General features: G+C 48.0%; 1 protein-coding gene across 1 annotated transcript in view; it reads right to left on the bottom strand.

Annotated features, from left to right (window-relative positions):
• Positions 1 to 15,028, bottom strand: part of LOC100648043 (homeobox protein Nkx-2.5-like) — a 177,172-nt gene that overhangs the window by 132,938 nt on the left and 29,206 nt on the right. The window lies entirely within an intron of this gene.

Raw genomic sequence — 15,028 nt, forward strand, 5'->3', positions numbered from 1 at the left:
AGAGAGTCATCGAACCTGGATCGATCGTCATTACGTACGATTGAACGGGAGAAAATAAAAGAGTAAAAAGAAAAGAATAATCCGTAAAAGTAAGAGAGAGAGAGAGAGAGAGAGAGAGGATCGTGGCAACGACCTCGTCTGTTAGTCGAGCGTGATCCTTCGTTGAAAGAAGTATTATGTATATCTTATGGAACGGAGGGAACGAAGGACGAGGGGAAAAAATAAAAATGAGAGAAACGAGGAGAAAAGAGAAATGAAAGAAAAAAAAGGGGGCTCCGTCGGGCGCAACGAAATGTATCGCAAAGTCATCGGTGAGGAGAGCGACGGTCTCGTATATGGCAAGTAGTCGAGGCAACGGTATAGGGCGGCCGAAAGTGTCCGCCAGATAATTAGAAATATGTTAATCCGGCGTAGCCGCTAATTGGTTTTTGACTAAATTTTTAATTAAGTCTTAAGCCCGGGCGGCGCGCTGATTTATCGCGCGGATCCTCCGGCTAATTATAAAATATATGTATACGTACGAGAGACCCACGCACACGTGACGCCGCCGCGTATCTACGCGGACCCCAGCCCCTCTGTATGCACCTGTCTCGAATAATCTGTCCATGAGCGTCGTCGACCACCTTCCATTTCTCTTCGATACGGGTATCGACCGTCCAATTAGAATCGATTTCTCCCGTCGTTCGCTTCTTTATCGAAATATTCGATATCGTTAAAAATTCTGAACCATCTACGAACTCTTTATCTCGAACTTACTACGAACTTACTTTCTCGAGTAAGAAGATGTTCAGCAGGAAATTAACGCGTCGTAAGGTAAAACGAAGTGGCGTTCGTATCCATAAAGAGCGGGGAATTTGAAAAAGAAAGCAAAGGATATTCGTCGACGTTTCGATTACGAGTCGACGCCAATGCGTGCATTCGCGTATACTTACGGGTCCACGTTGCCTATCTGCAAGAACGGGGTAGAGTCAGCGGAGCCACCTTCTCGGACTAAAACGAGAAGGCCGGGGGATCCGTTCCACTGGCACGTCCGATCAAAGAAGTTCGCCGCCTTCTTTGAATCCCTCGGCCGCTCGTAACTGTCGTCCTTTCGTTCGAGACCAGTAGCCTAATTGTTTCTAGCGGAGCCGCTGATATACGGGTTATTAGAAACGGTCGAATCGCCGGAAGTTGTCGCTGTTTTACGACTCGGCTCTTGGTCCAACCTTTACGTATCTCGCGCTCTCGTTTCTATACGGCTCCGTTGCAAAAGTACACGACCGAACGCAAATTCGTGGTATTTTAATTGCTAGCAACGTCGATCGCAATCGCGCGACGCGAAACTACGAGTAAACGTTGGCGAATCGTAGAGACACGCATCGCCAGAGACAGAGTATTCGTCAGTAGCGTGACTAGAGGACACAAAGTACGATCGAGGCGGACGTTGTCACGCCGTACCGACTTTCCCCTCTTTATACGCAACTGCATCTTGGTGGAAGATCACCTACGTGAGCATTCACAGAGATATACGGAGGAAACGATGACGACGATAACAACGAGTGGCTGGAGGAGGTCGAAAGGAAGGCGAGCAAACGCGCAAACATCGACCCTCTAGAACGACGATTTACCGTTAAAGGGTTTACAAACAGGCGCCAGGTATTTGCTACCTCCGCGGATCGGAAGCTCTCTCGGTTGCCCCCCTCTTTGTTCGACGTCGCCCGGTCCTTTTCTTTCTCGCTGCTCGATGTCCGTTGCTGGCCTCCGTTTCACCGGATCCCTCTATGCCACGGGAGAGTCTCTGTTACACGCGCTCCGATCGGCGCTCCCATATAGATGAAATTTATGTACGAGGCCGACCGATCCTACGCATGCGGTCACATTGAGCGCTGACAATTAATTAAAGAATAATTTCTTGTCTTCGCGATACCCGGAGGAGCGTCGCCAGTTGGCGGCCAATTATGCCTCCGGACGAGAACGGAATACCAAGCAGGCCTGTCGACGACATCGAGAGAGCCCCTTCGATGTGTCCGCTCCGTGCTACCGCTCCTCACCGTCTTCTCTTCTCCCTTTCTCTCTCTCGAACCGTCTCTACGACCGACTACTCTTCTTTTCCGTCTGTCGCGTTCCCGCCACGATTCCTTCCCTAACCGTGTTCCACGCATCGCACAATGAGAAGCCTGGATCTCGCGCGTCCATCGAGAATTTCAACCGGCACGGATTTCAAACGGATACGATGGACCCGGGGAAACGACGAGCGATACGCGTCAGGTTTTCGGTGAATTTCGCAAAGTGCGTCGCGTGGGATTAGGAGGAGCGAGGGTCGCGTGCGAAAAAGATGGAATTTAAACAAAAAGCAGAAGTGCGTAAATCGTTCGTTCGTTTGGAATATACGTGCTTGCTCGCAATTAAGATTAAAACGAAGGCGAAATATCATTTGGTTTTAACGACGAGCCGTATCGAGCGTGCGAAAACCGGGGCGTACGAGCTCCGGAATTACAAGCGTGAAATGCGTATGAGCATCGTGTTCGCCGGTTTTCACCAGGATTCACGTCGGACCCGAAAAGGGTAAGAACTGGGGCCAAGCGCTAGCCTCTGGACCGGAAGGTAGCCAGGAAGGGGGGAAAAAATTCACGGTTAACGCGTGCATCGAAAGCAGGCCTCCCCTCGTTCAGTTTATCCAAATTAATTGGTCGTAAATTAAGCGGCTGGTCGGACGAGCACGGCGAAACGAAGCGGGAGCGAGAAGCGGCGAGTGGATCTCTCGGGGCCTCTCTCGGAGAGAGGCCGTCCTGAAACGCGACAGGGACACCGTGATCCTCGGTTGCGCGAGTACGACGAGGAGGGAACGCGGAGAAAGGCCGACCGAGCAGAAGAAGACGTAGATAGAACGGAGAGGATGGAGAAAGAGGGAGTTACCCGAGCACGAGAGAAAAAGAGAATTAAAAAGGCAATGCTAGCCGGGGGACAGTAGCGCATCGACACGCCATTATGTGGCGGCTGGGACTAATTTATACAAGAGAAAGACGAGGATGCCGCGGAAAGTCAATCGTGCCAGTGGCCGGTCGAGTGGGACGAGGACAGTTAGGTGGCGGCCGTTCGGACGACGAGGACGGAGCGAAGAGATCGCGGGCATTACTTAAAAGAGGGTTCCTAATTGGGAGCCAGCCACTGTTTCGACGGGTGTACCGATGCTCGGATTCGTGTCCCGCAGAAGGGAATTAAGGAGGAAGAAAAAGGGACCGTGGATTCGAGGAAGGAAAGCTTCCTTTCTGCCGACCCTCTAGCCGATACTTTGATCGAAATACCTTCCGACCGTGTTTACCTTTTCGGGCGTGTCTTCCACGTAGACACGTTGAAGGGTTAAATTGGCCGTTGGTTTTTTATGGAACGGTAGTATGAATTTATTACGAGGTGTAAAACGAGGAAACGGGGCGAGCGACCTTGGCTAACGATTGATCTCGTACGAGCTACGCTGACCGGAGACCTCTTTGATTGGAAACCTTTTACAACGCGATAACTCGAGAGTCTAGCGCAGATCTTGACGCATAATTCACCGCGTGAAAGGGCTTTTTAAGCCAGCGGCAGGCCACCGAAGGATTCTTCCCACTAGAGAATCACGACGAGCCTAATCGGTTCTATCTGCCGGAGATCAAACGTATCGAAGCAGCAAGGTACACCGAGTTTCCTCGTGGTCGCTGGGAAGCTTCGGTACCGCTGGCACGTACGTCGGTGACAGGGGAGGAAAGAAGGGAGAGCAAGAGTGGAAAGAGTTAGGGGAAAAAGGAAGAAAACGCTGTCGGGTATCGATCGTCCGTGGAACGATCGCCATGTCAAGTTCGGCTTTCGATGGAAGCGCGCGCAAGTAAAGTAATCGTTTCTCCCGAAGCTTACACGCGTTTCCCATAAATCGAGCGGATCGCTAGGCAGGTACGCGGATCATGTGCCGTTGCCGGTAATTGCCGGCAAGATGAATCGAGACGAAATCCCGTTTCCGACTTCGTAGGAAATTTACGAAGCCGGCCGGGGAGAGGACGAGTTGCGTTTACGGCGAGAAAGTCGCCCGGCAAGAAAGTCTCGCGGCCGGCCGATGCAAACGCCGCACCGCGTCCACGAGACCAGCGGACGCGTTCAAAAACCGCGCACGGATACGTGCTCCTAATTAGGTACGAGCTGATGGCTGTTCTTACGCGCACGAAAACCATAGAACCAGATCGGTGACGACCGGTCGCCACTCGTCCACTAAGATTCGCGGCTCGTCGGCCAATTCCCGCCGCGTGTCGTTCCGCGATGACGTACGAGCGTCTAGTTACGGTTTTAACGGGTTAATGATTGACTCGGTGATCGATATATGGCACAGTTACGGCCTCGAAACTTGTAATTTACGTTCGAATAAAGGGGACAATAAAAATCGTAAATAGTCGTTAAATTAGGAAACGCAACGGGAGAAACATCTGGTCTTTTCTTCGATATCTGATGAAACGAAAGGGCTCGATGAGATCTCACGGACTATCCGACGATCTTGAATTTTCAAGCAACGAAGACAAAGTATTCGTTAACAGTGTCTTTATAATTTTAAGAAGCAACCTCGAGTAGCTTTTCGAGTAGAGAAAGAGGAAAGGAACGAACGTCGTTGCCCGATGAGGAAGGTACTATTCCGTTCGGAATCAAGATCACCGATCTCGATAACGCGAGGCTTGTCTCGTTTTATCGTTACGAACATCGACGAGACGAAAACGAATATCGCGCGCGTTGCTATCGATTTCGGTGACGAGTGGAGAATTGGCTTGAACGGTGGGCGATTACAGGGTGGCGAGAATTTCAGGAATCCTCCAGAAATTTCTCCATCTGCCGGTAGCGCGAGAACGTCGGTGAATTCTTATTCCGGCGTTCCAGGGAAATGGCGTTCGGTAATAAAATCTTTTATTACACTGCTCGACAGGCGGGCGTTAAGATCGAGGCTAGCCTCTCTCTCTCTCTCTCTCTCTCGCTCTCGCTCTCCAAACTGTTTCAGCTTGCACCCAATGAAATTTATTCATGGCGGGAACGTCGATGTCGAACTTTAATACATCGGGTATAAAATTAAAAATTATCTCCGCATAATGCAATTGGGGGTTACCTCGTTAACTAAATTACAACTTTCTAACTACCCATAAAACGGTTCCCTAAAAACCTATAAATTTTCGGATCAGCAGGCTTTTTACGCTGCCGAACTCTCTAACACGCCGAAAAAGAAACGATCAACGTGCTTCGCGTCGCCGTACGGTTGACAATTTGTCACGATTCCGGTTATCTCCTCCGCCCGTTCTCCCTTCCCTCGCCCACCCCCTCTTCCACACCTATCTGTTTCCGCTCGTTGATACGCGCCTTAATGAGATTACGCTTTCGCGTTGATTCCCGTGAAATTTTCCGACGCCTTGTTGGTTCGATAATTTCTCCTTTCATTTGCCTTCGAAGGAAGACGTACGTATCTGACTACGCGTACGGTAAATACTTGTTCCAATTCTTCGACGACGCTTGCGACAAATTAGACGAACCCAAAGAATCGTTAGAAATCCGTCGAAGGCATTGCAATTATTAATTCGACGTATTCGGTCAACCTGTAACCATCGTCCAAGGACCAAGAGAAAAAAGATAAAAGATACAGCGAACGAAGAAATCACCGTGGCATGTTTTCTGCTCGAATCAAGATCCTTCGAGCGCTACCGCTGTATCTGGCCGGCTCGTAGTAGCATCGAGAAACAACGTTCTCTTATTAACCAAAAATTACTTCTGGGAATCAGGATGCGAGTATGTAGAGGTAGCCGCTGACGCAAACGATCGGACTTATCGCGCCGCTCGATGCAAGCCGAGCCAGCTCGACGAGTCGTCCCGCAACAAATTCGCCGATTAAGAGAGCCGCTGGTCTCCGCGCGGTGAAAATTATAAATTCAGCGGGATCGTTGAGCGAAAAACGAGCGGGCCAGGCATTCGCGTGGTCCGGTCGATCGGCAATAATTTGTCAGATACGGCAGCGTCCGACCGGCCATTCAATTATCGTCGCCGACGGCACGCCTCCTCCGACACCGGACGTTCGCTTCTTTTTGCCTTCTCCGTTCTCCGGCGCAAGACGATCGTCGCTGCGGAATGCTAGTTTAAATAGGTGTTTCTCCGCGAACTACTCCCGGCATTCGAGAGGCAATTAGCCGGACGGGACCACGCGCACCTTTGTACAAATTGAACCAAGCGTCCCGCAGATTTCCTTCCTTCTGCGACGTTCTGTCCACGCGTGACTCGTGGAACGTACAACGGTAAAGAAGCAACGTTCGAGTAGCGTTTGTCCGCGAAACGCTGCGTAGGCTATTTACTTGTACCGAGGAAAAGAGAAAAATTGGAAATTGAACGAGTGTACGAGACTTCCTCGATATGGTCATTAAGGGACTACGGAAATTGGTGTCGCTTAACGTTTGCCGAGGTGTAGCTGGAAAGGTACTTACTCGAAGCTGCAATTTTACCCGCAAGTTATTATTGCCTATTTGGCAGAAGAGTGTATACGCTGAAATTAAACGAAAGACTGTACACCGTCTGCGTAGACGCAACTTCTTTATTTCTATATTCCGACTGTGCGAAAGATTCGTACCGTAAATGCCAACTTAAACGATCTTAAAATATCTAATCTTCCGGGAAACGATCGTTTTAAGAGAAAAGTCTATACAAAATTCGACAAAGTACATACATATTTCTTTCAATCTATATACGCGTAGAAAGCAGTTCAGGTTATCAAGTCGAACCTAACGCAGCTGAATATTTGGATAACTAGCTTAAAATTGTCAATCCTTCGTATGTTTCTCGTTCGCGAAAGAGCAGTTTTGGTATAAAGTACGATTAACGCCAACGTCCAGGCCCTCCTATCTCGTTCGTAAGACAAATCGGATACAGCGGACGGCAAAAAGCCGGTCCCATTTGTAACGCGTGAAACGCAGAACGCGATCAGCGTAACGAACGACTATGCGTTTGCCGGTTCGCGTAACACGCGACAAAACGGCGATGCCTGCGGAATTCCCTGTAATAACGAAACGCGGATCGACGAAGAATCCGAGCTACGCGAGACAGATACGAGCTGGCCGTTGCGTTTTTAAGGGACGTCACGAAGGTTAATATCGTTCTTTTCTCGGTGGATCGCGACCGGTTTCGTAAATAGAACGTAACACCGCGAATCGTCGCGGTTCACCAGTCGATTCGTCGCGAGAAAAACGTTCGATCTGGACGTTATGAAATTGTATTAATTGGCGAAGCCTGTGCGAACGTATTTCTTAATCGCGGTGATCGGTCGGATTCCACGAATGACCGGCATTTTTCGGATGCGACGCCGCGCAGACAAGTATGGTAATGCGTTCGCTCTCTTTTGCTAAATTGCCTTGGATCGTTATATAATTGCGGCGTTTCTTTACAATCCGTTATTTAAAAGAATTCCTGGTATAAGGAATATCGAAGTTTATCGAACGATGTCGTTTCTCTAACAGGGGAATCGTCGAGTTGAAAGAATTTTATAGATCGAGAAAAAGTACACGATATGACTACGAAAAGTATTTGCACGCGATTAATTAGGTCGAAGCGGCGTTAAATTTCGTATCAGTCGCTGCCACTTCCGCGTTGTTACGAAAGATCGATACTACGAAACGTAAAAATACGCGAAAACATTTGTTGCTATCGCTGTGCGATAAATTTCACGATAAAATTTTTATTAAGAGATTTTTGTTGGATTACGATTGGGATTTTGGACGTTGGGAAACGCGACAAGGAACTTACAATATACAATAGGAGAGGAACGAAGTATATGGGAAGATCGAAAAATTCCGTGGAATCCGACGACCTCGTTAAACTCGTAGATCGAATCGGAATTATCATCAACAGCGGTGAGAAAAATGTCCAGCACGCGGTGCTGCGGATCAACGGATTGAATAACGCGTGGCTCGTTAACTCCATATATCTCCAGCGTCACTACGGATGAACATTAACGAAGGAAAGTGTCGTGATTAAAATGCCTGCAACCGCGACAGGGGCGACCGAGTGCCTCCGCGATATACGAACGAAATAACGCTGATAGTGGCGCGTCTTTATATTACCGAAAGATACATGTAAACGACGATTAAGAAACAGAAAAATGCCACAATTCGAACGATGAAAAATTAAAAAATTTATGGACGTGGAACGTTCAGATTTTATGAATAAGTTTTCAATGAACGCTACCGATCGACGATTCGTTCGCTTAAATATCGTGAACACGGATAATTGGTACTCCGACTCTGCGAATCAAAAATAACGAATTAAAAGCTAAAGAGAGCAAGAAGAAGCGACGTTCCTGGAACGGATACAACTGGCGCTTATCATATAGCGAAAAGAGTAAAAAAAAAAAAAAAAGAGAAAAATGTTCGAGTGGCAATTTCAGGGACGAATTCGAGATTCGGGAAATATTCGGTGGGCCGATCACGTTCGTGGGCAGGGGCACGGGGGTATAGGCAGGAAATGTTGCAAAAACGTCGCCAGAATCCTGGGGCAATTAGTCGATATTTTAATGCGCAAAAAGCCGGGCCCTCGTTAGATCCTCGCTACGAAGGACCGAGCATCCGCCACTTCCCAAAGGGCCATTGATAAAAACGGACTCGGTTACTCGACCGGTGCGGCACCTTGTTAGCGCAAGGATTCTCGGGTTGACAGCTCGCAGCAAAAATAACACGGACGTTAACCCGATTCTGCTTGCGGACGGACTCGCCGATTCGAATCGAACCACCATGAACCGAGCCTTCTTCGACCGGTATATCGCTTGGACTTGTTGTATTTTTCGTTATTCTCGTCGCCAGTTCTTTTTCGCCTTCCTTAAAGAGGAAGAGGCTCCTATTCTCCCCACCATTATCGAGGTTTGCCTGCTTTTCCCGCTTCTTCTCTCCTCATTTCCGTTAATTTGTTCGATTCAACGTCTCGTAAATCTTTGTCCCCGGTCAGCCGTTAATTCACCGTGTGTAACCGTTTAGCGTTACACACTCTCGGTTCTCTCCAATTTATTTGGCTGTTTATGACCGAGCTATGAATATTCAGGCCCCGCGTAGACCAGCCTTCCCGATTTTTATGGCCTTTAAATACTGTTTCGTATAAATTGAATCAGCGCCCGAAAGTAATTCAAGATCGTATCGCGCCGCATTTTTCGACCTGCCTTCGAACCCGTCCGATAGATCCGGGAGAATTTTCGGCGATCGGCCGGACCGTGTCTCGTCTATACAGCGACCAAAAATCTACGCTTCCAGCGTCTTTGCGATCGACAACGATCTTAACGTTTTACAACTGTGAGCGCGTGAATACGTCGTTGGAGGAAAAATCGACGCGTTATCGCGATTAGAGTAAAATTTTCGAACGTTTCCCGTAATTACCGCCTACCCTGCGAGGTTATCGTTACGACGGTCACCGTACACTTTCAACTGGTTGCTCCCTTGCTCCCTTGCTCCCTTGCTCCCCACGGTTTTAGCTCGTTCTCTCGATAACGCGTTATTAAGCAAGCGGGACGTTAACCCGAGGTTCCAGGCATCTACGTTTCAACGGACGTTTCAACGGGGAACATTTGTATACAAAATGCGCAGGAGCTCGACGTCCAGGCGTAATCGGCGACCATAACTGTTTAAACGATATTAAACGTACTTTATCTCTTTTATGCCGCATTACCCCCGGCAATGCTCTCGATCCCGCCCGTTTCTCTTGCTCTCGCTTTCTAGACTTTATAAAACACTTCTCCTTAAACCTTTATTTCGTCAATTCGACGTTTCCGTCCTTCTCGCTCGTTCCTTCGACTCGTTTCTTTCTTCTTTTTTCTTTTTCTTTTTTCTTCCACGAAATTTCACGATGAAACAATTTTTTGTCGTCGCACGGTGTCTTCGTTTACTTCCGACCAGGCTTCGAGTCGCATTTACGCGGCCGGTACACGCGATCGTTGGTCGGTTTGAAACGTTAACGAGCGTCGATGGCGTTAATTTCACGTTACAGGTAACACGAGGTATCAGCGCGAATCGACTTGTCGATGGTGAACTACACGCATCCGTTGCCGTCCAATTAGATATGCGTGCCACCGTTTTCCGCGCCGATTAATTGCACGTACGCTTTTGCCCGAGCTACGAATATCGAACCGCGAATTAAGTCGTGTGCCGATAAGGGCTTTCAATCTTGGATTTACCACGTCGCGACGGTTCTATCTTCGTGGCTTCGATAATCTGCCGGGTTTTGCTCGTAGACTAGATCAACGCGGATTGCGCGAGACTTCAGATCGCATTTCGATAATTTACAAGTAACTGGAGTCGCTCGGATTCTCGCGATCAGTCGAGCAAATTGGACAATTACCGTGCCACCCGTCGTTCGTTCCTTCGTTCGTTCTCCTAATAATAACGATAATAATAATAATAATAATAATAATAATAATAACGTTGCCTTTAATACGCCACGACAATAGAATACGAGTAATAAAACGATGGATACGTACGAGAGATAGAATCGCGGCCTTAATAAAAGATAAAATGTTGTATAGGAAACGCGTGTTTAGATCAACGTCGTTGAGAATAATTTTGTACTTTTATCGCGCTTTATATATCGAAATAGTTAATCTTTCACCCTTTTCACCCTTTCCACCCTTCTGAGGATAGTAGTTACCGATAAGAATTCCAATCCTACATGCTAAATGATATATAACAGCGCTTGCAACGCAAAGAGAAACTAGAAACGAAAGATAAATGCAATCGAAGCGGACAAGCAAACACGAGGCAAGGACAACTGGAAGTTGCAAGACGAGTGGGTATCGCGCGAAGACGCAAGAAAATGAACGCGATTCGTGTCGAGAGCCGTGTACGATTCACACTTTCATGCAGCGTGGATATTCCAGTTTCGAGTTATCGTTGCTCGAGGCAATCGTGTGGCGACGTACATTCGCGTATATACGTGTAAACAGAGGTCATTAAGGAACTTCCTACACTTGGACGACTTCCCCTTTGGCCGGGCCGAAAGCTCTAATTATTTCTTGCTTCACAGCGATCACTTCCGCGCGCGGTCGCCACACAGGTGTAACCGTTTACGGGAAGAACGGTCGATCGCGCGCTTAATTGGAATCCGATAAGCGTATGCCGACGTTTCGAGAACCGTTCCCTCCAGCAATGGACATCTAAATAGCCGTACTTTTACTCGCGCCCCGGAACAACCTCCAAGATCGTTCTTACCAAGTTGCGCACGAAGAGTTTCCAATAGGAAGTAAGCACGTTCTTGTTCGTGCCTGTTGTTGCTATTATGCCGCGATTATTTTTTATATATCGAGACTTTGACGAAACTCTTACATTCGCAAATATATGAAGAATAAAGTTGCGTATAAAGTTCAACGTTTTAAAATTCGATCTTCCATTTTCCGTGGAATAATCAAATTTAAAACCGAAGAAAAGGAAAAATATGTTTGCACCGTTCGAGGTACGAATGGTTGCAAACAAATTTTCAATTTAGTTGACAACTTTCCTGCAAGAAATTGCCAGACACGTCGATAACTTTCACCAACTGGAGGTGAACTTCATCCTTATTTTTATATCGTGTACTTCAAAAGTGAGACACGAGTGAAAGAAATTTTTCCAGCAACGGCGAACGTCCACTTGAAAGTTTACGAAAATATCGCGTTGTAAACGCGTCCAAGTATTCCCGATAACGAGACAAACCGGAGGAAGCAACGATCAGATATTATTCCTGTAATTTTCCATTCTCAGCCCTTAAAATTCCCCCTTGATGGTTTCTTCTAATAGGACAGAATTATTTTCAATTGTATCACAAACCCACCGCATTCCTAAACATACTCCACAAAAAATTCCTCGAGCACGCTCCAATCCTCTACCGAAAAAAAGGAATTCCAAGTAATCCAAAGAATTATACGTAACAGGAATGAAAGAACGGCGCGTTCTGATCGCGCGCGTACCATCGCGGAACAAGCGATGGCATCGTGGTCGATCGGTGAACACGGCAGCGGCAGCGGCAACGGCGGCGGCGGCGGCGTCGTCGTCGTCGTCGTCGTCATTCCGGTAGACGCGATGACAATCTCCGGTGCCGTAGGCCCGGCTAGGTGTGGTCCTATGCTCGAGGTAGCGGGTTTCCAGGAACGCGAGCCATTAGACCTTCTGGCTGGTGTTATAAATTGTACATCGTTTAATTAGGCTCTCTTCCCGCCCGTGTTCGGACGGCTAAGTTATTTACCATTTACTCCCGGTGCCCCTGAGCCGCTGCTATCTCGACCGAGCTACTGTGCATCAAATTGGATCGGGATTGGACCCTGGAAGCTGTCGCTGACTGCCAACCTCCGTTCTAGGAGACGGTCACGGCGTCGCGTCGTCGCCATTCGGAGCAGAGGTTACCAACGCTTTCGACGAAGTCTGTCGTTGGGCTGACGGAGTAGAGGGGCAGGGGGGTTCAGCGCAGAGCGCAGAATTCAGCGAGGTTAGAAAGTCGGTTCTCTTCAACGAAGACTAGGTGAAATCGCTTTGAGATCTCTGTACTTGATTTTCAAGAACATCGTGTCGAGTCACGTCGCTATTTCACAGGCACTTTTTCAACATTCTGATCCAACATGTACTCGAGAATTATTACACGTTAGAATTATAGCCGGAATCGATATGCAAATGGTAGAAATTTCGTTTCACTTTCTTGGTCTCTGCATATCCTGTTTGTTTTCTTCGTCTCGCGATACTCTTATATGATCCGATTTGTAGACCCGTCGCTTCCGATCGACGAACAAATTCGCGTATCCTATATTTCTGATTACAAAAAGGAAGATGGAGCTGGGTGTGTTTTTCTTTGCGAAGATAAAGAAGCGATAAATTCGCGTATCGCGATCTCGTCGGCATTAACGATACGAGTTACACGAGTTGTCTAAGTAGGTACTGTCGTTGTTTGGTAGTCGTCTAGATTATCCAAGTCAAAATCGTTACAGCTACTTGGAAGCACCGATTACAAGCCAATGTCACGGGACGAGGAGATATTTTCCAGCCGGTATCAAGATCGCAAGCTTCCATCGACGACGATTCACGATGCCAAGACGAACTCGGACAACCAACGTTACTCGCTAATTTCGGTTCGCGCCTAACGATCCAGATAGCTGGAATTTTCACTCGAGGATACGAGAGACGCGAAAATGAAGAAATTCACGATTCGAAAGCGACACTGACAAAGATTCCAAGCTTATCTTCATCGATGGGAACGAAATTAGTTAGCCGGCGATCGGACCGTGCGGCTGGCGAACGACCGCTCGAGGTGAACCGAGTAAAAAGCGGAAATTATGCTCGCAATTAGAAGGAATACCCGGGTGCAGTGGCGCGCCTAAGCCACCGATAAAATAATCACGCTTAATACGCTCGTTTATTTTTTGCTCGCGCGCCGCCGTTTAAATTACAAGTAGTTAGACCAGTCGTTGCCAACGATCGATAAAACGAATCGCGCCATCGACCCCTCCCGCGCGAATAAAAATCCTCCAGTCGTCGATCATCGAATATTTCGTCAAAATACACGAAACAAAAGAGAGAGAGAGAGAATCAACGACACAAGTATCGAGTTTTCTAGTTGAATTTCTATCGACGCATCGTAAATATCGTTCGGTTTACTTGAAGTTGAAGTTTTTATTAACTGGTCTCCGAACGAAGAAAAGCTAATTCGAGGGAAAGATCGGTCGAATAAAAAATGAATTTTACGAGCGTGCAACGGGATCCCATCGGTCTCTAAAACCAGAAACCACTTAATAACTTCATAGAAACTCGTCGGTCCTCTAAAACCGCGATACGATATGAAATAAAAATAGGATTTACTAATTACCAGGCTGGAAACGGCCGCACGAATCCGACCGGATCCGAAAATTAAGGACTCTGCTCGGAGTTCGTGTTAGCGCCGGCTCGGGTTTGCTCGCAGTGGCAAAAATTCCGGCCTTATCTCGGCCGATGAAGTCGAAATTAGTAGCTGGCTACCGTACACGGCCCCTCGCGGCCACGACACGCTGGTGGTGGTGAAAATCGGTGATGACACGACGCGCCGATGCCTGGTAGCGTCGAGAAAGGGATGGCCGTGGTCTGGTGGCCTATGGTGGTGTTGGTGGCGAGCGTAGTCACAGGTCGAGAATGTGTGGCGTCGGTGAACGTGACAATATTAATAGCCGGTATGCCAATAGCAGCCGCGCTGCTCGTGGTAACATCAATGGCGAAGTTCCGGTAATAGCGATCGTTCCGCGTAGAAGCGGCTCCGCGAATTAATCGTCGTTGAAAAAATTTCGCCACGAGCTCTTCCATGGTAATTACGGTTTCTAGTTGGAACGAAACGCCGAGTTTCCGCCCGAAAGTCGAAAAATCATGATCAGTGTGCGGTGGAAAGAAATCTTATTTTCATAAATTTACATATCGCGGAGAGATAACGCGAGCAATTGTAAATTTCAGGGCAAATTTTTCGAAACAAAGTTTCTAATCGGCTGTGCCTTTTTATTTATAAAGTTAATGGACATTGTTTCTATGTGACGAGAGTAACGCTACAACAACAACTCGTAATTTCACCAAAGAGAAGATGCACCACTACTCGATCGTCAGAGGGGAAAAATGCCTGAACAGAGTAGCATCGTTTCCACGGTTTTCCATCGGCGTGGTCTTCGAAATTTCACCAATGCAGAACCCGTAAATCGCCGGAGACGCGAGTCCTCCGGCGCGCAAACACGGGGACAATGCATCAGACAGCGGAGCAACAACGGCAAACCGCATTGTTAATAGCGCGGTAATAACAGTTACAGGCGATGTCAGCGGCGATCGGCCGCAGCGGTGGTTGTAATCTGGCTGGTAATGGCGCTGGGCAAACCCACACAAATTTACCCCCTACGACGTACACAGTGGCCGTGAGAGAGTGGCGAGCGCGCGAGCGCAACGACGGACATCCGTAAGTGTTGGATTCTCGGCCGTTGTTAAGTAAATTGGGTCCCAACCGGTTTCTTATTTCGTGGCCACTGTCTTACTCTCCACGCTCGGGCGTAAGGCGAGCGCTCACC

Source organism: Bombus terrestris, chromosome 1 (genome assembly GCF_910591885.1).
Source record: "Bombus terrestris chromosome 1, iyBomTerr1.2, whole genome shotgun sequence".
NCBI classification, from domain to species: Eukaryota; Metazoa; Arthropoda; class Insecta; order Hymenoptera; family Apidae; genus Bombus; species Bombus terrestris.